The sequence below is a fragment of the Schistocerca piceifrons genome, chromosome 3 (genome assembly GCF_021461385.2).
Source record: "Schistocerca piceifrons isolate TAMUIC-IGC-003096 chromosome 3, iqSchPice1.1, whole genome shotgun sequence".
In the NCBI taxonomy this organism is placed as follows: Eukaryota; Metazoa; Arthropoda; class Insecta; order Orthoptera; family Acrididae; genus Schistocerca; species Schistocerca piceifrons.
Genome location: NC_060140.1, coordinates 107977236 through 108002416, shown reverse-complemented (window position 1 = coordinate 108002416; position 25181 = coordinate 107977236). Strand labels below are relative to the sequence as shown.

Sequence of the window (25181 nt, the reverse complement as noted above, 5' to 3'; positions counted from 1 at the left end):
ATTGTAGCCTGTCGGTCGCGGTTTATCGTATCGCGACATTGCTGCTCGCGTTGGTCGAGATCCAATGACTGTTAGTAGAATATGGAATCGGTGGGTTCAGGAGGGTAATACGGAACGCCGTGCTGGATCCCAACGGCCTCGTATCACTAGCAGTCGAGATGACAGGCATCTTATCCGCATGGCAGTAACGGATCGTGCAGCCACGTCTCGATCCCTGAGTCAACAGATGGGGACGTCTGTAAGACAACAACCATCTGCACGAACAGTTCGGACGACGTTTGCAGCAGCATTGACTATCAGCTCGGAGACCATGGCTGCATCACAGACAGGAGCGCCTGCGATGGAATGGTGTACTCGACGACGAACTTGGGTGCACGAATGGCAAAACGTCATTTTTTCGCATGAATCCAGATTCTGTTTACAGCATCATGATGGTCGCATCCGTGTTTGGCGACATCGCGGTGAACGCACATTGGAAGCGTGTACTCGTCATCGCCATACTGGCGTATCACCCGGCGTGATGGTATGGGGTGCCATTGGTTACACGTCTCGGTCACCCCTTGTTCGCATTGACGTCACTTTGAACAGTGGACGTTACATTTCAGATGCGTTACGGCCCGTGGCTCTACCCTTCATTCGATCTCTGTGAAACCCTACATTTCAGCAGGATAATGCACGACCGCATGTTTGCAGGTCCTGTACGGGCGTTTCTGGATACAGAAAATGTTCGACTGCTGCCCTTGCCAGCACATTCTACAGATCTCTCACCAATTGAAAACGTCTGGTCAATGGTGGCCGAGCAACTGGCTCGTCACAATACGCCAGTCACTACTCTTGATGAACTGTGGTGTCGCGTTGAATCTGCATGGGCAGCTGTACCTGTACACGCCATCCAAGCTCTGTTTGACTCAATGCCCAGGCGTATCAAGGCCGTTATTACGGTCAGAGGCGCTTGTTCTGGGTACTGATTTCTCAGGATCTATGCACCCAAATTGCGTGAAAATGTAATCACATGTCAGTTCTAGTATAATATATTTGTCCAATTAATACTCGTCTATCATCTGCATTTCTTCTTGGTGTAGCAATTTTAATGGCCAGTAGTGTACACAATGGATGTACGAGTTCTGGTTGTCGACACAGAGTTGACGACATATGGAATTTTGGGTCTGGCCTTGAGTGGCGCGGGGATAACCAAATGATAGGACGTCCGCTCGCGATAAGCGGGAAGTCCGGGTTCGAATCCCTGTCCGGCACGAGTTTTCATTGTCCTCGTTCCATTCTACAGCTTATGGTTGTTCATATTCGCAACTGCGAATACATTTAATGTACTTCATAACGGCTGTACTCGTCACAGTGCCAAAGTAACTTTGTATCGTATTCGGAATAACACAGACATTGCAATATCGAAATATTGCTAAGGTCTGTCTGTTGCTGGGTCCTAGAGCATGTTCCAATCTTATACATTAAGACATTCCTGGATGAAGAGAGGGTTCTGCAAAGAATCAGGACTGATCCACGAAGAAACTGCGTTTTGATTTCCAGCTCGTCCCCATTCAAACACTATTTCTATAAATAGTAGAGGTAAGTGTACAGGTAGATGGCGTCTCCCTAGGTTTTCGAAAATTGTCCACACTGTGGTCGGCTGCTAATTGAGATATAATCGTGCCGAATATCTACTCTGCATGTGTGGTAGATTCCAAGAATTTTCGACTAATAGAAGCCAGCGCGTTTCACTGGACAGGGAAACTTTAGACACACCGGATGAGCTTCAAGGAAGTACATTTAGGCTACTAACGTCCTCTATATACCTTAAAGTTCTATCTAACTGGACCAGCCGTAGTCTCAGTGCATTTACTGACAATGTGATTTTGCATCCCTTCTTAAAAGTCACAAAATGCGGGATAATGCTCATAACAAGCCGAAAGAGCCCAGTACTATCCGGTTACAATATTTTTGAGAGCATCTGTATCCTGCCGCATTGTTCAAATATCCATCGCTAATACGACGAAGTGATATGAAATGGAGACTACCATTTTGTAAGTGGTTTCTGTACCGATTCACTTCACTTTCTCAGAATCCGTTCTACATGTCTTAGACGTGGGACATGTTCTAGAGCACTGTTTAAGCATTTGCAGAGTTAGAGAGAGCTTTTAACAATGTTGACTGGAATACTCACTTTCAAATTATGGCAGGGGTAAAATACAGGGAGCGAGAGGCCATATACAATTTATACAGAAACCAGATGGCAGTTATAAGAGTCGAGGGGCATGAAAGGGAAGCAGTGGTTGGGAAGGGAGTGCGACAGGGTTGTAGCATGTCCCCGATGTTATTCAATCTGTATATTGAGCAAGCAGTAAAGGAAACAAGAGAAAAATTCGGAGTACGAATTAAAATCCATGGAGAAGAAATTAAAACTTAGAGGTTCGCCGATGACATAGTAATTCTGTCAGAGACGGCAAAGGACCTGGAACAGCAGCTGAACGGAATGGATAGTGTCTTGAAAGGGGGATATAAGATGAACATCAACAAAAGCAAAACGAGGATAATAGAATGTAATCGAATTAAATCGGGTGATGCTGAGGGTATTGGATTAGGAAATGAGACGCTTAAAGTAGTAAATGAGTTTTGCTATTTAGGTAGCAAAATAACTAGTGATGGTCGAAGTAGAGAGGATATAAAATGTAGACTGGCAATGGCAAGGAAAGCGTTTCTGAAGAAGAGAAATTTGTTAACATCGTGTATAGATTTAAGTGTCAGGTAGTCTTTTCTGAAAATGTTTGTATGCAGTGTAGTAATTTGGTAGTGAAACGTGACGATAAATAGTTTAGACAAGAAGAGAATACAAGCTTTCGAAATGTGGTGCTACAGAAGAATGCTGAAGATTAGATGGGGAGATCACGTAACTAATGAGGAGGTATTGAATAGAATTGGGGAGAAGAGTAATTTGTGGCACAACTTGAATAGAAGAAGCGATCGCTTGGTAGGACATATTCTGAAGCATCAACGCGTCACCAATTTAGTATTGGAGGGCAGCGTGGAGGGTAAAAATCGTGGATGGAGACCAAGAGATGAATACACTTAACAGATTCAGAAGGATGTAGGTTGAAGTAGGTAGTGTGAGATGAAGAACTTGGCACAGGATAGAGTAGCATGGAGAGCTGCATCAAACCAGTCTCTGGACTGAAGACCACAACAACAACATCAAGAATATGTGACAGCAGACGCCTTACAAACTCACGAATGCACAGTTGGGATCGTGAATGTTCGTATGGAAGAGAAACAGAAAGGGGCAGAAAACGTAAATTTGGATTTTTGAAGGGAAGAAAGAAGACATTGTTCTCTTAGCAGTCTGCTGGGTAAATGCAAAGATTCGCTCTCCGACATAGACTGTGCGCAATTCCTCCGACTTCATCGTATATCTGTCTGAAAAAATGATACGTTAAGACGATTGCGGTGGTATACAAACAGTCATTTTTCTGAAATGAGTTACAGGCTGTGAACTAAAAAGAATGGATCTATGGTAACCTAATCAGTAAACATGCAATGAAATAAATTGTTATCAGTGCAAACGTTTCAGATACAGAGAACCTGAAATGACAGAATCATCATTGCCATGTACATTTTCGGTTTAGACAGTTTGTCTGTTTGGAATTCAAGCAATTTACATGGTACGATCTCTTTCGTGGTCGCCCTATCTTCCTTCTATCCTTGGATCTGTAGTCACAGGTTTCCCTTGGTATCCGGCTTTGATCCATACGTAGCAGATGTTCGTATCATTGCTTTCTATACAGCTGGATTTTCTCTGCTATTTCCAGAACGTGGGACTCCTCTTTTATCTCATCATTCCTCTTATGATCTAATCTGTATCCTGCTAAAGGTGTTATAAGTTTGATTTCCAGCGTTTCAGTTCTCTGTAATTGTCTGGTAGCTTAGTCCGTACATCGGATCCATAGAGTAGTAAAGCTGCAGTCATAGTATTATAGGATATATGTTCGGTGCTGAATATCTGTGCCACATGTGGCTCGAAGCCGGAATTACAGATTATAGCGATCACTCATCCATATTATTAAGCTACAAGAGCACATGTGCACGTCAGACTCTTGCTTTGACCGGCAGTGGTTCTTCTACCTGCGATTTTCGAAGAGTTCTATTAGAGGTTCTGCCATGTGGCATATGGGAAAACCACGTCTGAAACACCGGAGTCGGTAGAACACAGTGGATTACCCTAGTACAAGGGATACTCCGTAATAACCAGAAAATCCAGGTTCTTTCTCCATTGTGGCACAAATCTCCAATAATTTTCCCCACATATTATACTCTCGCTCAATAAACCTCAACGGTTTTGCAGTTGATGAACTTATCTGTAATAAAGTACTGTCTGGATAAAGATGCACAATATCGAGTCGGACATAAGATTTCAAAGTGGTGCACAGAAGGACAATTTGTTTAAATATTCAGAAATGTAAAATTTTTCAGATCACAAAACCAAAAAAACATAGTTGCCACATCATCAGCGAGCTACAATTGGAATCAGTCAAATCGTACAAACACGTGGATGTAACAGCTGACAGGGATCGGAAATGATCACACAGTATCAGTCGAAGGTGGTATATTGGTGCGTTGGTATGGTACTAGGAAAATACAATGAGTCTACAAAAGGAGACTGTTCACAAATCAAGTGTGCGTCACATTTTAGAATATTTTTCAAGTATGTGGGACCCTTAGAAAATGTGACTAATCGGAAGTATTGAATGTAATGAAGGAGCAGCACGAACGTTTACAGATTTGCTTGACTACCGGAAGAGAGTTAAAAAAAACAAAAAAAAACAAAAAAACACGTGAACTAACAGACATTTGAAGGGCGACTCAAAATGTCCCCTGAAAGTCTACTTACAAGTACCACTAGGTGAGTAATCTATTGGAAAAAAAAGTGCAGATAATTCCTGTTTCTAAGAATGGTAAAAGAAAGGATCCCAAAAATTACAGAAGAATATTCTTAACGTCGGTTGGCTGCAGAATTCTTGAACAATTCTCAACTCGACTGTAATAAATTTCCCTGAGACGCAACAGCTTCTGTGCACAACTGAGCACGGATTTGCAAAGCATTGCTCGTGCGATACTCAGTTTGCCTTTTTATCACTTGATACCCCGCGAACCATGGATCGAGGGCAACAGGCAGATTCCATACTCCTAGATTTTCGGAAAGTGTTTGACACGGTGCCACACTGAGGCATACCGATTAGGTTCCCGGATATGTGAAGCTCGAACACTTCTTAAGTAGTAGAACTCAATGTGTTGTTCTCGACAGCGAGTATTCATCAGACACAACAGTATCGTCAAGAATGCCTCAAGAAGTGTGATATGACCGCACTTATTCTCTATATACATAAACGATCTGAAGGACAGGATGAGCAGAATATCCAGATGAGTAGGAAAAACAATCTCGTAATGTTGGAATCCAGCAACGGTAATGTGCAGCTTGACACAGCCACGTCGATTAAATACCTGGGCATAACGGTGCAAAGTGATGTGAAATGGAACGAGCGTGTAAGTATTCTAATAGGGAAGGCGAATGCTTGACTTCGGCTTGTTAGGAGAATTTTAGGGAAGTGTAACTGATCTGTAAAGAAGACCACGTATAGAACACCAGTGCGACCCATTCTTGAGTACTCCTCGAGTGTTTGTATCAGCACCAGGTCGGATTAAAGGAAGACCTCAAAGCAGTTCAGAGGCGTGCTGCTAGATGTGTTACCGGTAGATTCGGTAACCACGGAAGTACTACGGAGTGCTTCGTGAACTCAAAGGAAAAGTCCTGGAAAGAATACGATGTTCTTTTCAGGAAAGCTATGAGAAAACTTAGAGAACCAGCATTTGAAGCTGACTGAAGAAAGATTCTACTGCCACCAATGTACGAGGGTGAGTCAAATGAAAACCTTAAATTTGTAATAACAAATGGAAATTTCGCGCCGCTATCCTGCAAGTTGGTAAGCATGCTACAAAGAGCGTACAGAATGGCCTGTAGGTGGCAGCATAGCACAACTGCACACATACCGTCGCAGTATCAATATAAAGATGGCCGCCCCACTTGCGACTTGCACGAGGGAAGAACACCGTTCTGTAATTCGGTTTTTGCGTAGTGAAGGTGTGAAACCTATTGAAATTCATCGACGAACGAAGGTTCAGTACGGTGATGCATGTGTGTCACACCAGCAAGTATACGAATGGAGTAGGAAGTTCGTAATTTGTGTGACTTCAGTGGAAGATGCTCCTCGTCCAGGTCAGGCACCACGAATTGTGATTCCACAGAACATTGCAGCAGTTGAAGCTATAGTGAAGGAAAACCGCCGAGTGACACTGAATGATATTGCAGCATGTTTACAGATTAGTCATGGGTCAGCACACCATATTGTGCATGATGTGCTCCAGTTTCACAAAGTGTCTGCAAGATGTGTGCTACGGCAGCTGACTCCTGAAATGAGAGAACGACGTGTTCATACTTGTGAAGAACTTCTTCGGCGCTTTGAACGAGAAGGTGATGGCTTCCTTGCAAGAATCGTTACTGGGGACGAAACATCAAGGTGTCATTTTGGAGCATTACATGCCTAGAGGGGCCACTGTTACCAGTGCATCATACACAGATCTCCTAAAAAATTATCTGCGGCCTGCAATCAAGTCATGGATTGCTGTCAGCAGGTGTCCTTTTGCAACATGACAATACAAGACCCCACGCTGCCCGTACAACAGTTGCAACAATCACAGACGTGCTCTTTGAGTGTCTTCTATAAATAATATGTAAAAAATATTTAAGATTATGTTGAAAATTTTGTACTACCTCTGCACAATAAATAATATGTAAAAAATATTTAAGATTTTCATTTGACTCACCCTCGTACATTTCGCGTAAGGACTACGAGGATAAGATAAGAGAACTTAGGGCTCATACGGAGGCATACAGTCAGTCGACTTTCCATATCTCTACCAACTTTATGTTTGAGAGTGGAACAGGAAAGGAAATGACTTGTACTGATACAAAGTACCCTCCGCCATGCACGATAGCGGCTTGCGGAATGTGTTTGGCGATGTAGATGTGTAGACCTATATACTGCAACCTAATACACACCGTTCTCGCAGGGTCTTCGATGACAATGTTAATTACAACACCCGCAGAAGCATTTAAGCAATCATTCTTTTCTCACTCCATATGCGCATGGAGCGGAAAGAGCACCTAGTAAGTCATAAAATGAGTAGTGACCCCTGTTATGCATTTCACAGCGGTTTTCAAGATATAGATGTAGACGTCATTATGCAGTAGGAGTGAGACTGGGTGAGATTTATATTAAGTCCCCTCCCACCATATACTGTACAGTGACTCGTAAATTATATACGTAGACGTAGCGTTCGTTTGCAGCGACTGAGTCTTAAGATAAAAAGTGACGGATCCTATACGAGCGCTTGTCTTGACAACTCGATGCGGCGTACGGCAAACGACCTCAATGTACTTGGAGCCGTTGCTAGTCACTGTGGACGCGGGGAAAGCTTCTCGTCCAACCTCTTGTGGCCTGCTTTCGTAAGTAGACCGACGGTTGCGGATGGCCTTGTGGAAACAGGCTAGGAGAAAGTACTCGTATCTGAGCCTCAAACTCGGCCTGTAATGCATTCACAGATAGCGCGACATCGGACTACGGAAACGAGTTTCTGTTATCGACGGGCACTTAATTGGCCGTTAACCCTGCAAGCCATACCGTGAAGTAATCAGTGTGGCGTAAGTGCGCATTTGTTTGACCTACCCATAGCAATAGTCGCCTTAACGTGCTGTATCTAATTCAATACAGCATAGAGCATTCGTGCGAAAACTTCTCAGCTAAATATAGGGAACCATCCTCCTTTCGCTTCTGAGCTTAATTACCTCTAGGGAACTGTCAGCGAATACAGTGTAATGGAAATTACATAAACGAAGTAATCGTCGTACACCCACCACTGTTGCGAACCCAGCAAATGTCAAACAGATTTCAGTTGTCAACAACGCGGCTCGATAGCATAGCATGCGAGTATCGACGACATTGGCACACTGTACATTATATGCCAAAACAAATATCAGCGTCAAATTAAAAATAGCTCCCATCCCTAGATTCTGACCAATGTTCTTGGGAGGTTTCCCTGGAGTAGAAGGAAGATGACATAACTGGACGTACCCAGTTGGAACTCTCTTTGCTCTTCTTCCGGTTCACGAACTAAGAGCGTTTATTTAATTACTACACACACAAACACACACTCATGAGGCAGCTAATTCAGCCCACCCCCATATATCCAGAATGAATGAATATATTGGGACACCGCTTTCGGCAAGTTATAGCGGACAATGTGGCGAATTTACTGACGCTGGAAAGTAATTTTTATTGTCCATACTCGCCGAAATACGAAACTTGCTTTGTTTTCTACTTTTCTCCGTAGCATTTGAAAGAAGCTTCCAAGAGAACTTCAATGACATAACATGGAAATTGTATCACGACATAAGCACCGCGAACCACTGTGCCACCGTCATGCGAAGAAGTTTCACAAACACCTGTCCTAGTATACAAAAATGTGCGTCAGGTACTGTTCTTGTGTTTACTATTACGGTTGTGATAGTAAGCGATCAAAATGTAGACCTTGCGCATTGCTACACGCAATGAAGCGACTCTGGAGAGATAATACTGTACGTTGAATTTCATCGCTGGCCCCAGTGGCCGAGCGGTTCTAGGCGCTTCAGTCTGGAACCGCGCGACCACTACGGTCGCAGGTTCTAATCCTGCCTCGGGCATGGATGTGTGTGATGTCCTTAGGTTAGTTAGGTTTAAGTAGTTCTAAGATCTAGGGGACTGATGACCTCAGATTTTAAGTCCCATAGTGCTCAGAGCCATTTGACCATTTCTTTTTAATTTCATCTGGAATTAACAGCAGCGCATACCCTTGTTACAAGGCACTTCATGCGTTCAGGAGTCGTCGGTGTTTCCTAATAGACATCTTGTTTTAATTTACTCCACACATAAAAATATGGGAGCGTTAAGTTTTCTGAGGGTGCAGACCATTTTGAGTTTGTTGATCGACCGCTCCAATGGTCTCGAATGTTCTCTTAAGAGAGGATGGCGTAATGGGAGGGACATTCGTGATATTGGTGCCACGCTGACTGCCTTATGTTCAGTGGGATGTCTTCCAGTAACTGGAGCATCAACATATCTTAGGAACTAGAGATATTCCAGTGTATTTAGTGTTCTACCAGTAAAACAGGGACCATTGACGCGGATCTTAAAAAACGAGCAGCGAACGTTGACAGAGAAGCGCTTTGATTTTATCCACTTCTTTGAGCCAGCATGGATTTTCCGCTGACGATTAGTGCATATAGCGACGTCTGAGTTGCCCATGGTTATCAAACGACACTTCTTCCTTAAGCAAAATTTTGCATAGATGTGCCGTATCACTTTGAACTTTTCGTAGGTAACATTCGGAGAACTGCAATTAATTTTAGACGTCATTGGCGCAAAGCAGTAGATGCAGCGAAATGTGAAGAGAGTGAAATGTGATGGAATCTACTGTTTGCAAAGTTCTCGTTTGGTTGATCCCAGTCGTACTTCCGAGATGCCTCTTAGGAACATTTGCGTTATGTTTATTGCTGCTAAAATGCTAGTTCTGTTTATTTCATCTGTTGCTCTCGTTTTTGCTTGGGGTGTTTTGTTCACCGCACTTACAGGCTCTAGAATTTTTTGTAATGTTTGTGAAGACAGATCGTGAGTGTTTGGTACGATCCGGACACTCTTTAGCATGCAACCGCACTGCTTCTCTAATAGCTTGTCGACATTCGCCATGAACGATATTCATTTCTTCGAGTGCCATATACATTGGAAACGACTCGATAGCTTTACGAGCAAGTAATCTGATTGCTACAACAACACGACACAGGCCGATGGACTTTAAGCGCATAGGTAACACAAAAGCCATACGTCAGTGACGTGTTTGCTTAATTTTGCTGTAACAGGGAAGACGTTCGCGGAACTTCGGCTGACAATGGTTTGCGGCACTATCTTGGTCCTATTTGATCGACTCCCTGCGTGTTCTGTCGCTAAAGTTCTCTTAGAAGCTTATTTAAAATACCACACAGAAAAGTATGTAGTTTCATTAGAAACGACAAAGACGGTTTCGTAATTCAGCGACTGTAATGATAAAAATTACTTGCGAACGTTAGGTAATTCGCCATATTGTCCGCTATAATTTAGCAGAAAAACCGCAACTTGATGTATTTATTCATACCAGCAGATCGTTACACAGTAATAATGTAATTATGATTTTTTAGATATCTTACCGCAATCAGCCTTTTTCCGCGAAAATACCTTCACAACGCTTGTAATAAGCAGTAACCGAAACGTACAATGCGCAAAACAGAGTGGCGCAAGATAGATTCAAAAGTCCTGTGCTGTGGCTTCTTTTGTCGCCACGGAACAGCTCACAAAGGAAACTCCACCGCACCAAATGGTTCAAATGGCTCTGAGCACAATGGGACTTAACTTCTGAGGTCATCAGTCCCCTAGAACTTAGAACTGCTTAAACCTAACTAACCTAAGGACATCACACACATCCATGGCCGAGGCAGGATTCGAACCTGCGACCGTAGCAGCAGTGCGGTTCCGTACTGAAGCGCCTATAACCGCTCGGTCACAGCGGCCGGCTCCACCGTACTCCCGTCAGATTCAGTGGTGAGAGGTTCCAGAGGACAGCTCGTCAAGAAATGAGCACAGATCAAGCATGAAAACAGGAAGAAGGTGTACTGAACTGTGAAAAAAGAGCACAACAGGAACAGGGAACCGTTCAAAAATGGCTCTGAGCACTATGGGACTTAACATCGATGGTCATCAGTCCCCTAGAACTTAGAACTACTTAAACCTAACTAACCTAAGGACAGCACACAACACCCAGCCATCAGGAGGCAGAGAAAATCCCTGACCCCGCCGGGAATCGAACCCGGGAACCCGGGCGTGGGAAGCGAGAACGCTACCGCACGACCACGAGATGCGGGCAGGGAACCGTCCAATCACAACAAGTGCAATACAGAACAGAAGAAACTAGCAACGGTATCGGGGATAAGCGGTTACAGTATTGGACTGCGAACCGCGCGGGTCTTGTTCAAACCTCACGCGCACCTATTCCCCCCCCCCTCCCCCCTTCCCCAGTTGGCTATGTTCAAATTTGTGTCTGTGTCGTATTATAACGTCCTTTTACAACAGCGTGGTGTAAGGAAGGGCCTTATAATGACAGTAGATTCTGCACAACTAGTCTATTAGCAGCCGAAAGCCAGTAGCTATCGAATGGGAACCGCAAACGTTTGATGACAAGACGACAAGTCAGCCAAACCTTCCACCGGAAAACATATGTGGTGTGTCATACACGGTATTACTACGTGTTTCATATTATAAGGAATCTCTTATCGATGCACCTAATTTGTACGCCAGTAAAGTGAGTGGGATATGCCTCCTTGCCCGATTCATGAATTTAAATATGATCACTCCCAAGGAAATGACGAAAATATAGTAGTTTGTCACATAAGCTCCAACAAAATAGCTAATGAAAAAGCGGCTTGTAGTGAAATTGCTTGCTTATGGAATATTGTCTCAGTTATGTTACTGGATTTGTGATTTCCTGTCAGAAAGGTCACAGTTCGTAGTAATTGACGAAAAGTCATGGACTAAAACAGAACTGATTTCTGGCGTTCCCCAAGGTAGTGTTATAAGCCCTTTACTGTTCCTTATCTGTATAAACTATCTGGGAGACAATCTGAGCAGCCGTCTTCGGTTGTCTGCAGATGACGTTATCGTTAATCGACTAATAAAGTCATCAGAAGATAAAAACAAATTGCAAAACGATTTAGAAAAGAGATCTGAAAGGTGCGACAATTGGCAGTTGACCCTAAATAACGAAAAGTGTGACGTCATCCACACGAGTGCTAAAAGGAACCCGTTAAACTTCGGTTACACGATAAATCATTCTAATCTAAAAGCCGTAAATTCAACTAAATACCTAGGTATTACAATTACAAGCAACTTAAGTTGGAAGGAACATATAGAAGATGTTATGGGGAAGACTAGCGAAAGACTGCGTTTTATTGGCAGGACACTTAGAAAATGTAACAGATCTACTAAAGAGACTGCCTACACTACGCTTGTCCGTCCTCTTTCAGAATACTGCTGCGCGGTGTGGGATCCTTACCAGATAGGACTGACGGAGTACATCGAAAAGTTCAAAGAAAGGCAGCACGTTTTGTACTATCGCGAAATATAGGAGAGAGTGTCACAGAAATGATACAGGATTTGGGCTGGACATCATTAAAAGAAAGTCGTTTTTCGCTGCGACAGAATCTTCTCACGAAATTCCAATCACCAACTTTCTCCCCCGAATGCGAAAATATTTTGTAGACACCGACTTACATAGGGAGAAACGATCACCACGATAAAATAAGGGAAATCAGAGCTCGTACGGAAAGATATAGCTGTTCGTTCTTTTCGCGCGCTATACGAGATTGGAATAACAGAGAATTGTGAAGGTGCTTCGATGAAGCCTCTGCCAGGCACTTAAATGTGATTCGCAGAGTATCCATGAAGAGTAGATGTAGTTAAAAGTTTCACAACCGCACAATTTCTCTGTGCACTGTCAAAACATACGTTGTTAACGTTTTTGAAGTAGCGTTCCGTTTTGGAAGTTTTTGCTCATGAATACCTTTGTTGTAACATAGTTCACACCCGTTTATATGTTGTTTACGTTTCTGTGAGACGTCTACGTGGTATCTCTCTATTCATCACGTTTACCTGCGACGGTAACGTATGCTTACCACATGACTCATACTCTATAACAGATGTATAGCATGACAACTGCCAAGACTATAAAAGGAGAACAAATCTGACCGGACTGACAGATCACAACGTTGTGAAATAAGAACGACACGAAAGAGTTTTGAACACGGTCCGTCCGCCTTATAGTCCAACACCGTGACCACTTATCCACGACGCGGCGGTCGTTCAACCTTCCTCAATGTTTCAGTTGTTGCGTTTGGGCCGTTCACTGCTTATATTTATTTAATTTTTCACATTTCATTTATTCTTGTTTTCGGGCTTGATCTGTGTTCAGTTTTCGAAGGGCTATCGTAACAGTGTTTCTGGGACCCAAGAGATCCACAGTTCAAAGGCGATGAATTAATTAGGTACTTTCACCCACATCACAGAGGTCAACAACCGTTTAAATTTGAGCGCCACATCCAAAACAAACCATCCCTGAAACAAATGATCACCACACAGCCGTAACAATACGTGACACAACGGCAGAAATTCTGTACTTCAAAAAATGGTTCAAATGGCTCTGAGCACTATGGGACTTAACTTCTGAGGTCATCAGTCCCCTAGAACTTAGAACTACTTAAACCTAACTAACCTAAGGACATCACACACATCCATCCCCGAGGCAGGATTCGAATCTGCGACCGTAGCGGTCCCGCGGTTCCAGACTGAAGCGCCTAGAACAGCTCGGCCACCCGAGCCGGCAATTCTGTGCTTGTCTAACAATACAGAATGCATGTTAAGCTACAAAGAAATTACAGACGTTGGTTGCGAGTGGACATCAAAAGGGATAGTTGAAAATTTGTGCCCGACTGGGATTCTAACCTGAATCTCCACCTGACTAGGCAGATAGCTGACCACGAGGCCATCTGGACACAGTGGTCATCGCATCGGACTTCCCTAGCACGCCTCCCGTCAGACCCAGTAAGCAGGAACCCGGGTTCGAATCCCAGTCCGGCACAAATCTTCAAGCTTCTCCACTGATTTAATCAACGTCTATTTGCAGCTGATGTCTGTAACTCCTTTCTGTCTCAATTCATAGTCGCTGCTAGATCCAAATGGTGTCTGTTCTTTCGGACTTGTCCGAGAGAACGGATACTAATTCAGGCCAGGACAGCCAATGATCACGTCCGTGGTCAGTGGAGATGCACAGCGGGCTCGAACTTAACGGGAATCGGCGAAATGCCCCGAGTGGTGACGATAATGGGCAAGGGCCACTTCATCAGTAGTGTGTCGATAAGTTGAGAATTTGGGTCTGACGGGAGGCGGTCTAGCATAGATGGTGCGTGCAGTTGCGATGATCTCTGTGTCCAGATGCTCTAGCGGTCAGCTATCTGCCTAGTCACGTTAGAATTCCAGTCGGGCACAAATTTTCAGCTTTCCTGTTGATTTAATCAATGCCCACTCATAACCAATGTCTGGAAGTCCCCAATGTCTGCAACTCCGTTATCTCTTAATTCATGACGGCTCAACGATCAAAATGATGTCTGTTCTTTCAGACATCTTAGATGGAGCGGACACGCCAAATACACAAAATTCGTGCGTGACAACAGCGAAAGAAATAAGCGCATTCACTCGACAAAAAATGTAAAACACACATCAAAAACCAAAACAAACATTCGACTCCGAAATGAACAATAAACAGAAAAGTAAAAAGAGTTCTGTTGTTTACAGATAACAAGCTGTAGATTGTGTTGTAGGTTTAAAGCTTCCAGCCTACACAATCGCCGGCCGCGGTGGTCTCGCGGTTCTAGGAGCGCCCGGAACCGCGCGACTGCTACGTTCGCAGGTTCGAATCCTGCCTCGGGCATGGGTGTGTGTGATATCCTTAGGTTAGTTAGGTTTAAGTAGTTCTAAGTTCTAGGGGACTGATGACCACAGATGTTAAGTCCCATAGTGCTCAGAGCCATTTGACCCATTTGAAGCATTTTGAGGCTACACAATCAATTGCTTCATGTGAGGTATGTAAACAAATGTATATATCCACTTTATTTAAAATACTACAAAACCAAAATCTTTAGACGTATCGTAAATGGACTACTATAAGGCCTGAACTCAATGATGTGTGTCTCAAAACTCTGTTCCAGATGCACACTAATGAAAAATATTTGACAATAGTTTGTCTCTCTGCAAATGTTAATACGATGGCCAGTCAAATGAGAACGAGACAGGTGACAAAGAAGTTCGTAAACTGATTATTGACTCTGACCACTATGGGACTTAACTGCTGAGGTCATCAGTCCCCTAGAACTTAGAACTACTTTAGCCTAACTAACATAAGGACATCACAAACAACCATGCCCAAGGTAGGATTCGAACCTGCGGCCGTAGCGGTCGCGCGGTTCCAGACTGAAGCGCCTAGAATCGCTCGGCCACACCGGCCAGCAACTGTTCATTATTTCATAAGTGATCGCCATGATTGTTAATACCTTTATCTCACTGTGAGACAAGACAGGCTATGTCTCTATGGAGAATTGTTTGCGTTTGCCCACGGAACCACGGTTGTACCCATGCGAACATCCTCCCACATGTTGCCAATGTTGTTTATAGTACGCTGCAGAAGCTTCGCTAGGTAGCCCTTACACATCCTTTATATAGTCCTGATCTTCTCCCGCACGATTTCCATATTTTTGAAACCTCGAACAAAGACATTCGTGTTCGTCGAATTGTTTCGAACGATGAGGAGCACACCTGTGTACAATCATGTTCCCCTTTTTTCCGATTCTCTTCTGCTCCAGTTTTCTCAAAATCCGTGTTCCACTACCATACAATGCTGTGGTCCAAGCGTACATTCTCAGAAATTTCTTCGTGAAAGTAAGGCCCATGTTTGATACTAGTAGACTTCTCTTGGCCAGGAATGCCATTTTCGCCATCACTAGTCTGCTTTTCGTGTCCTTTCTCCCTCCAGGATGGGTTATTTTGCTGCCTAGGTAGCAGAATTCCTTAACTTCTGCTTCGTGATCCCAAATTCTCATGATAAATTTCTCGTTGTTCTCATTTCTGCTGCTTCTCATTACTTTCGTCTTTTTTGCTTTATTCTCAATCAGTATTCTGTACTCATTAGACTCTCCGTTCCATTCAACAATTCTTGCAACTCTTCTTCACTTTCACTGAGGACAGCAATGTCGTCAGCGAATCTTGTCATTGATATCCTTTCGCCTTGGATTTTAATCCCACTCTCCCACTCTCTTGAATCTTTCTTTTATTTTCGTTATTGCTTATTCGACGTATAGATTGAAGAGCAAAGGCGAAAGACTACATCACTACATAAACCCTTTCTAATACGAAAACTTTGTTCTTGGCCTTCCCGTGGTCCTTGTAAATATTGTGCATTGCCCGTCTTTACCTATAGCTTACCCCCATTTTTCTCAGAATTTCGTACATCTTGCGCCATTTTCTATCGTCGAACTCTTTGCCGAGGTGTTGAAGTCCTATGAATGTCTTGATTTTTCTTCAGTCTTCTGTAGGCAATAGTAAACATTTTTCCATGGAAGCAATGACCGTCTTGTTCACAGTGGGACCAGTGTATTAACAGGTATAGCTGTTAATTTTGAAATAATAAACAGTTTACTAACTTTTTTTCATCTGTCTCGTTTTCATTTCAGTGCTCCTTGCGCTTTTGTGCCAAAAGTCCATGTAAGAGGTTAAAGTGTAACAACAATTTTTCAGAAAGAAAATAAACAGAAACGCACTGAATATAGCACAGATACTACTGGGTAAGAACAGTACTGTGAAACTGTGTATTCTTAAGGCGGAATTCCCTCCAGTTTTTCTTAGCAAGCAAGGACATAAGAAGAACTGCAACAACCACAAGATGATTACTTGCACCGGATGGGAACAGAGCGAATAAGAACAAGCTTTTTAATTATTTTGATTAAAAAGGTAAAGCACCATTAACGCACTTGCAAGTAAACAAGTGTGAATATGTAGCTACAATGCTGATTAATATTAAAGGTATACAAAAGCCCTAATCATTCTAGTTGCTTATGTTCATGGTCGGTATAGTTATGTGGCTGAGGTTTCACTATTATTTTAAGAGGTTGTTATGTAATTAACCAAACAAGTAAAAATCATTTTCTTGTGATAAAGCTATCTGTCCTGTAACATCCCGTGAAGCAGCTTTTATCAAGTACCCTATCTGACATCTTTTATGTGCCTTCCACATTTAATTAATGATATTTTATTGAAATTACCTTCCTTATATGTACTTTAAAATGCAGAAAGTGCTTCGCATTTTAACTGCAGATACCAGAAACTGATATATAGGCGGTATTGGAATTTGATACAATCTCTACCTAGCGTATATGTTTCCAGTTGCTAATACCAGAGTGGAAATGCCAATCCTTTTTCATGTTACGTTCGTCATCGGCAATTACCGTTCTACTTTCCTCCATTGTAGTGAGTAGCAACTGAAAAGCCCCCCCCCCCCACAGGTGTTCAAAGTTTTGGAATAATGCTAAGGAAAGCTGGAGCTGCAATTCAGTGTTGATCACACTACCTCCAGGCATTTCACGCTGAAGTACTAACTCACAAACTTAAATTCCTCTTTTCCTGCGCCATCTTGTTTACTTCATCGAAAACAGTACACTCGCCCAGCAGAATATGTCTCGCGTCATAGCACTAAGAATACTGGGTGAACCAGAACACCACCGGCAGTGGTGCGGAGAAAATCGAGAAAAAAATATCCAGTAAACCTCGGCTCTAAATTGAATAGCTTAAGAGCTATGGGCACTTGTGCAACAGAAGAGATGTATTTCACAGTAGCAAAGATGAATAAGTGCTCAAAGCACTTAATACGTGCATTTCAAAGTCCATGTTTAGTAGATTTTTTTTTCGTGCTGCGGTCCGTACTACCACCTCTGAAAGTTTGTCGGTGGAGTTCTGGTTCATCCAGTATAGAGTTGTATCCTGTGTGCCAATTATTAGCGCCAAAAAACAACAACTCAGTGTTCATATGCTATGCCAACTATCTCGCATACTCTTCCGTTCCACCTATACTCCATTTATCATAAGAATAAACCTTATGTCAACATTACACAATGTTTTCTTCCGCGTCTGCTGGAACCTCATTGGATGTCGTTTCACGTGGAGCGGAAGCTGTTTCGAGTGCAGTCAAGTACGATAACGAGAATACGTTTTATGCTGTGCATTACGCGTACATCGCCGCGCGGGATTAGCCGAGCGGTCTCAGGCGCTGCAGTCATGGACTGCGCGGCTGGTCCCGGCGGAAGTTCGAGTCCTCCCTCGGGCATGGGTGTGTGTGTGTTTGTCCTTAGGATAATTTAGGTTAAGTAGTGTGTAAGCTTAGGGACTGATGACCTTAGCAGTTAAGTTCCATAAGATTTCACACACATTTGAACATTTGAACATTACGCATACATCGACTCGGCGATAATAGGCCTACGTTGGAACAGCTTTAACGGCGCATTTAACTTGTACAGCACTGGCCAGGCAAGTGATCCAACTAACCCGCAGTGATGCGAACAGTTGCAGTAAAGACATAAAAAACAGACGAGCAGAGAACATTATAGCTTTGAATGTAATTTAATTTTGAGTAAGACGGAAATAATCTACGATAAAACTCAGGCGATACGCTTGATGATGATGATGTTTGGTTTGTGGGGCGCTCAACTGCGTGGTTATCAGCGCCCGTACAATTATCCAATCTTTGCTCAGTCCAATTTCGCCACTTTTCTGGATGATGATGAAATGATGAGGACAACACAAACACCCAGTCATCTCGAGGCAGGTGAAAATCCCTGACCCCGCCGGGAATCGAACCCGGGACCCCGTGCTCGGGAAGCGAGAACGCTACCGCGAGACCACGAGCGGCGGACCAGGCGATACGCTTCTTGTGATCGGACGGAAAACATAACATGCTGTCGATCTTAGCTAACATACTATTGTAATTAGAAACAATAGTGATAAGAATCCCTTAATTTAACAATGGTAATTTTTCTGCATGAGTTAAATGCGGCGCAAAAGTACACTGATGGGATTTTACCACGTAGTTAAATATTGAAGCCACTAGAGGTACTACAGTCAGTCGTCTGGTAATCTCTGAACTCCTTCCATATCTGGCTCCGAGATACACATTTCAGTACTGCTACGTTGATAACGAGGCGATTAGCAGCAGAAACTGAAGACACCTAAAAGTCCACATATCCTCCCCGTCGTGTTTAAGGATGGGTTCTTCTGCCTTTCGCCATCGTTCGGCAGTTACGAGTCACAAAGTTTCGTGCATTGATTCCAGTACTTTTGGGAACTTAAATGTCTTGTTATTTCTCGCGAGAACTTGCTTAACTTGTCTCCAGATCAATTCTGTTGGTTTTAAGGTGGCAACAGTAAAAATGCAGCATGTCTACAGTGTGCTCGAAACCGTGAAAATCATTGTTTTCTATGTTTCTACGATGCTTATCACCCTGGCGCGAGTGAGATCGTATCTGTGCTGCAAAACAATGGGCATATTCAAACAAAAAGTATTTGATTTTACATTTTTCATTTTTATTAACTTCAGCAAACTTTAATAAAAGATCGATAATTAAGAATATGTATTTGTTTTGTACATAGTTCCGCGTAGCCAGCGCGCACACAACTTTCCCACTAGAGAGCGCCCCTCTAAGCACAACAGTGCAGGCGCAGCGCTCGTCCGTCTCCGCACTATGAGATGGCGCTGCCACAGAGACGGACCAAATTCTGCTTCCGCCGATCCGCGTATTAATATGTAACACAGCCAGTGAGATTGCTGCTAATGTAGAACCTTTTCTCCTCGCGGATCACACTCGCGCAGTGATACCTGAACGTGTGAGGTATTATAACGAGTGTACAGACCTCCGATCAGTCAGTCTGCATTAGTCTGCTTTTGTCTGCACCAGTCTGCATTAGTCTGTACCAGTCTATAGTCAAGTTTCAGTCTGCACCTAATAAGATTATCATATTCCTGTACATAGCCATGAAGAGAAATGAATAGACACTTTGTCAAGTATCAGAGATATGTGAGAATAAGATTAACGTACCAAGACCAAATGAACTTCAGATTGTCAATTGTAAACAGCATCCAGAATCAAGTTACGTAATGTCTATGCTTTTTACTATTTTAATAAAAGTGTGTGAACATTAATCAAGTTCTGTTTAAAGTTGGTCACCGTCAATCTGCTACTCTAAGCGTGCAAGTGGCATTTCTATCGTCTGACCTAACAGCAGAAGATAAACACGCCATCATAAGACCACGAGACATATTGCTGACACTCTCCTACTTCGTTAGAGCGACAAGTCAAATAATCTGACGGTGTGTGTACCGAAGGTCTTACAGTACGCACACCACAGTATTTTCAATGAAAACCAGAATTTTGCGAGCGGTTTGTTATTAGAAACTGGAAGAAGTGCATTTTTCTTGAAAAACGATGGTTAAGTATCAGTTAATTACCATATGTACGATGAATTTCATAGTTAAATGATTTAGATATTCAAACCGAATAAAAAGTTTGTCATTTCCAACGGGTCTGCAACGGCCGCCCACTAGACAACCGAGTTTTAATCCACAACACCACCGATTACGCCACGCCTATAATTAAATTTTTATGTGTTAAATATAGTACAGAGTGTTTCTCAAAACACGTCAAAGCTGATTTTTCTCCGTAATCTTGTGAAAACATTAAGGACAACTTGTTTCTAGTCATTAACGGTGTTCTGCGCGCGTATTTCACTACGAAGCAGGAAACAGTGTCATCAGTTTTCACGGTACGTATGAACTGCGAGAGAATTACAGCACAAGTAGCGTTTAGAGAGACTGTGATTGTACACAATTTTCGAAATAAAAATTACGTAGATAAAGTACGATTAAGAAAAACGTCGATGGCTGTTAATACATCAGAATGCATTAAAGTTTCATACACAGTGACACAGTAATGAGATTTATAATACAAAGAATGGTTCAAATGGCTCTGAGCACTATGGGACGAGGTCATCTTTATGTTTTTCGTCCGATCACCTAAGAAGCGTATCGCCTGAGTTTTATCGTAGATTATTTCCGTCTTATTCAAAATTAAATTACATTCAAAGCTGTAATGTTCTATGCTCGTCTTTTTTTTTATGTCCTTACTGCAACTGTTTGCATCACTGCAGTTTAGTTGCATCACTTTCCTGGTCAGTGCTGTACATATTAAATGCGCCCTTAAAGTCGTTGCAACGTAGGCCTATTATCGCTGAGTCGATGTATGCGTAATGCACAGCATAAAAGGTATTCTCATTATCTTACTTGACTGTTCTTGAAACGGCTTCCGCTCCACGTGAAACGAAATCCAATGAGGTTCCAGCAAATGCGGAAGAATACATGGTGTAATGTTGACATCAGGTTTATTCTTATGATGAATGGAGTATAGGAGGAACGGAAAAGTATGCGAGATAAAAAATGGTTCAAATGGCTCTGAGCACTATGGGACTTAACTACTGTGGTCATCAGTCCCCTAGAACTTAGAACTACTTAAACCTAACTAACCTAAGGACATCACACACATCCATGCCCGAGGCAGGATTCGAACCTGCGACTGTAGCAGTCGGGCGGTTCCAGACTGCGCGCCTAGAACCGCTAGACCACCGCGGCCGGCAACTGTTCTAAAACATATTAGGTATATAAAACAATAATAGAATTAAAGTTTGTACTGACTGGAAAAAGATGCAGTACTTACAAGTCACATATTAAAAAAAGATCTGTTCACGACGTCGCCTATCCGGCTTAGATCTTTTTTAATATGTGACTGGTAAGTACTGCATCTTTTTCCAGTCAGTACTAATTTTATTAATGTTTTATATACCTAATATGTTTTAGAACAGTTAGTCTAATTCTGAAGACGACGCTCACAGTAGCTTCGAAACCTGGTCAATTTTGACTTAATATTTGTGACCGAGGGCTTATTTGTTCTAATATGATACTGAAAATGTATGCTTGTCTGTGATTTGAGAAATCCCTTATACCTGGAAGGAGCCAGAAACGACTTGTTACCTCCAAGTTTTGACCGGCACAGACGGCTTTCGAAAGATGTACAATTAATCGTTGCTTTCGACATTACAAGTTGCGGAATGCTATTTTTCGTAAAAACAAGAAAAACAAAGTTAAACGGCACCAGCTGCATTGAATAAAGGCTATGTTTCCGCACACGCAAGGTCTTTTGAGGTCTTCCGTGGAAAAACAAACCGGCGGGCACGGTAGCTCAGCGTGTTCGGTCAGAGAGCCGGTTTGCCTCTGTAATAAAAAAACTGAGTGGAAGGATGAACAAACGAACTTGAGCGGATGTCATGCGACATCCGCAAAGACCAAACACAACGATCAACAACGAAAAAGAAAAAAAAAAAGAAAAAAACCACTCGGCTGCCGGCGCTTCATGGTAAAAATGGCCACGGACAGGTATATACTTGACGATCGAAATTATCTTACGATTTTCTCGGTCAGAGATGGCTTCAAATGGCTCTGAGTACTATGGGACTTAACATCTATGGTCATCAGTCCCCTAGAACTTAGAACTCCTTAAACTTAACTAACCTAAGGTCATCACACAACACCCAGTCATCACGAGGCAGAGAAAATCCCTGACCCCGCCGGGAATCGAACATGGGAATCCGGGCGCGGGAATCTCGGTCAGAGAGCCGGTTTGCCTCTGTAATAAAAATACTGAGTGGAAGGATCAACAAACGAACTTGAACGGATGTCATGTGACGTCCGCAACGACCAAACACAACGATCAACAACGAAAAAGAAAAAAAAGAAAAAAAACCACTCGGCTGCCGGCGCTTGATGGTAAAAATGGCCACGCACAGGTATATATTTGACGATCGAAATTATCTTGCGATTTTCTCAATAACGCTTGAGAAGTACGCGCTACTGCTTACACATTTTGCTGTCCTCATGGAGTACTACGACTGTAGGAAGTTTGCAGTAAATCGGCGTTCAAAACGTCGTGGCCTCCCCTTGTGAGTGCAAAGGACAGCACCGCCAATGCACTGACCTTTTATTATTGTGTTCGTGATACTACCGCCATCTATATATGTACATATCGCTGTACAACACCAGTGTACGAGAGCTACGGTTGCTGACCAATAATCGCGTTTGTTTGTTTACATCAGGTTTATTCTTATGATGAACCGAGTATAGTGTAACTGCTTATTTATAGACACAAGCGAATGGTAGAGAGCGCTGGCGAATTGTCCGCGAGTGGTCGATCCCTTGTGTTCCGTTGTGCTCGCTGCGGTGTAAAGCTGAGTTAAAACGTTGCCGGATTAGCGCCGGCCGATACCGGCTGCGTCAGCCTCCCGCGGCAGGGCGGCCCTGCGCACGCTTGATGGCAGCTGCAGCTGCGCCGAGCTTTGGCGCCTACCTGTCGCTGTGGCTGTAGCTGCAGGTGTGTGGCCGGCTGCGCGCGTCTCCAACAGGCAACTGTCGGCGGGTCTGCCAAACATCAGGGGCGCCTTCTAATCGTGACGTCACGCCTGAAGCAAGGTCCAGAGGCGCCATTGGCTGCCCAGTCGCGACAACAGGCCGCACATCCCACGGCCCACATCTCATGTCAGCCTTACCGCAGGCGTAGCGTAACTACGGTAGTGTCCCATAGGAACGACCTTCGTGACTCTCACTGAGTTCCCCTACAACGAACTGCTTTCGAATGAAACCCTACTGTAATCTACATGGTGAGGATAAAGCCTTTTCCTGATTACCGAAATTTATTTCTAAGGAACTCTGCTTCTAACAACCCTACCACAACAAAGGACAAAAATTAATTATGATTGTGGTGTTGCTCACGCTGCTAAATACTGTATTTTCGGGCAACAACAAAGTTATACTATGTGGCAGGTGTCATTGGAGCACAGTTAATAAATTCATTTCATGAAATAATGGATAAACTAGGCACTCATCTTTTCGTGTTTCCCACGTTGGTCTCGTTGTGAACTCATGGCTCAATCGTCGAAAATCTAGGTAGTGATGATACCACACTCGGATGCAAAGAGGCCTAGGTGTTATTCTGCGATATTCAAAAGTTTTATAGATGTGTTTCATAAACCATTCTTGAAGATTAAACTTTTGCAAGTTCGCACAATGGTGATGTAAAAAAAGTAATCAGCACACCGAATTTAAGTTACACTTCTTTTTTTTTGTTGTTGCAATATTACTTCAATATATAAAACATACTTGAAAATATCTTCCTCACAGTTAAAGTTCACATTTTATAAACTGACTACAATTTGCGTCTTTTCAACATGACGACCAAGACTTGACTTTTCAATAACCGCTTACGCGTCCAAAAATCAGAGTTACAAGTACGTCAAACGTCATAGTGAAAAAAAAAAAAAGAATTCACATAAGAATAATATCATTGCAACATAAACATGTTCATTTATCAAAGTACCTCTACATTAATGAAATCAAATCTGAATGTTGTCTCAGAAATATGCTAACTACTTTACAGGAACACAGTAGAATACTGCTGGTATCGAGAGGTTGAGGTGATGTGCCATAATGGTTACGTAATTCAAGTACCATTACATGCTGGATACAGTAATGCAGTTTGTTGCAAATGTTTTCTATGACATTTGCTGTGACAGACTCTGATTTCTTTTCTCTCTGTCCCTCCCTTTTTACAGGTAACGTAATTTAGAAACGATGCTGACACAATATTGTCTATACAAGAGGAAAATATAATGTCTTCTGTAACACAACTGAGCTGGGAAAACCAATAAAACTGTTATTTGATCGGACACTTAAACTCCATTCATGTCTAGTAATCGGACAAGCAAACCCCGTTCATGCCTAACATGTGCCAATGTGATGTATTTGCCGCGGGAACAGGAAACTCAAATCTATCGTGACAGAAATTCAAACTGCATACGAGATTATTTGAGCAACACTCAGGTGACAAAAGTCATGGGATGGCGATACGCACATGTACAGATGGCGTTAGTATCACCCACACAATAATAAAAGGGCAGTGCACTGGCGGAGCTGACATTTGCACTCAGGTGATTCAAGTGCAAAGGTTGAAAGGTAACTCTGGTGGGACTATTTAAATTATTGAGACTATTGGTAAAATTTAGTGTACTAACAACATTTATTTTTTTAAACAAGACATAAATTATACTAAACAAGTTATACATTGAATACAGTAAACAACTAACAACTTATTTACTACTCCTCTGGGTGCATCCTGGTTGGCAAAGACAGTTTAACTAGGTGATTAGTAAGTCATGTACCCTGGCCCTAAAAATATGGAAACGCAAGCTGAATTGCTCTGACGCTGAGCAGACTGTGATTGATCAAATCTGCTGCAGTTTCTCTACATA

At 42.8% G+C, this 25181-nt stretch overlaps 1 protein-coding gene across 1 annotated transcript in view; it reads right to left on the bottom strand.

Moving 5' to 3' along the window:
- The window catches only part of LOC124789441 (15-hydroxyprostaglandin dehydrogenase [NAD(+)]-like), an 82546-nt gene extending 59238 nt beyond the window's left edge, over window positions 1-23308 (bottom strand). The window contains exon 1 of the mRNA XM_047256791.1: window positions 23225-23308. The gene's annotated coding sequence lies outside the window, so the exon portion shown is untranslated. The remainder of the gene's footprint in view (window positions 1-23224) is intronic.
- Between the last annotated feature and the right edge of the window lie 1873 nt (window positions 23309-25181).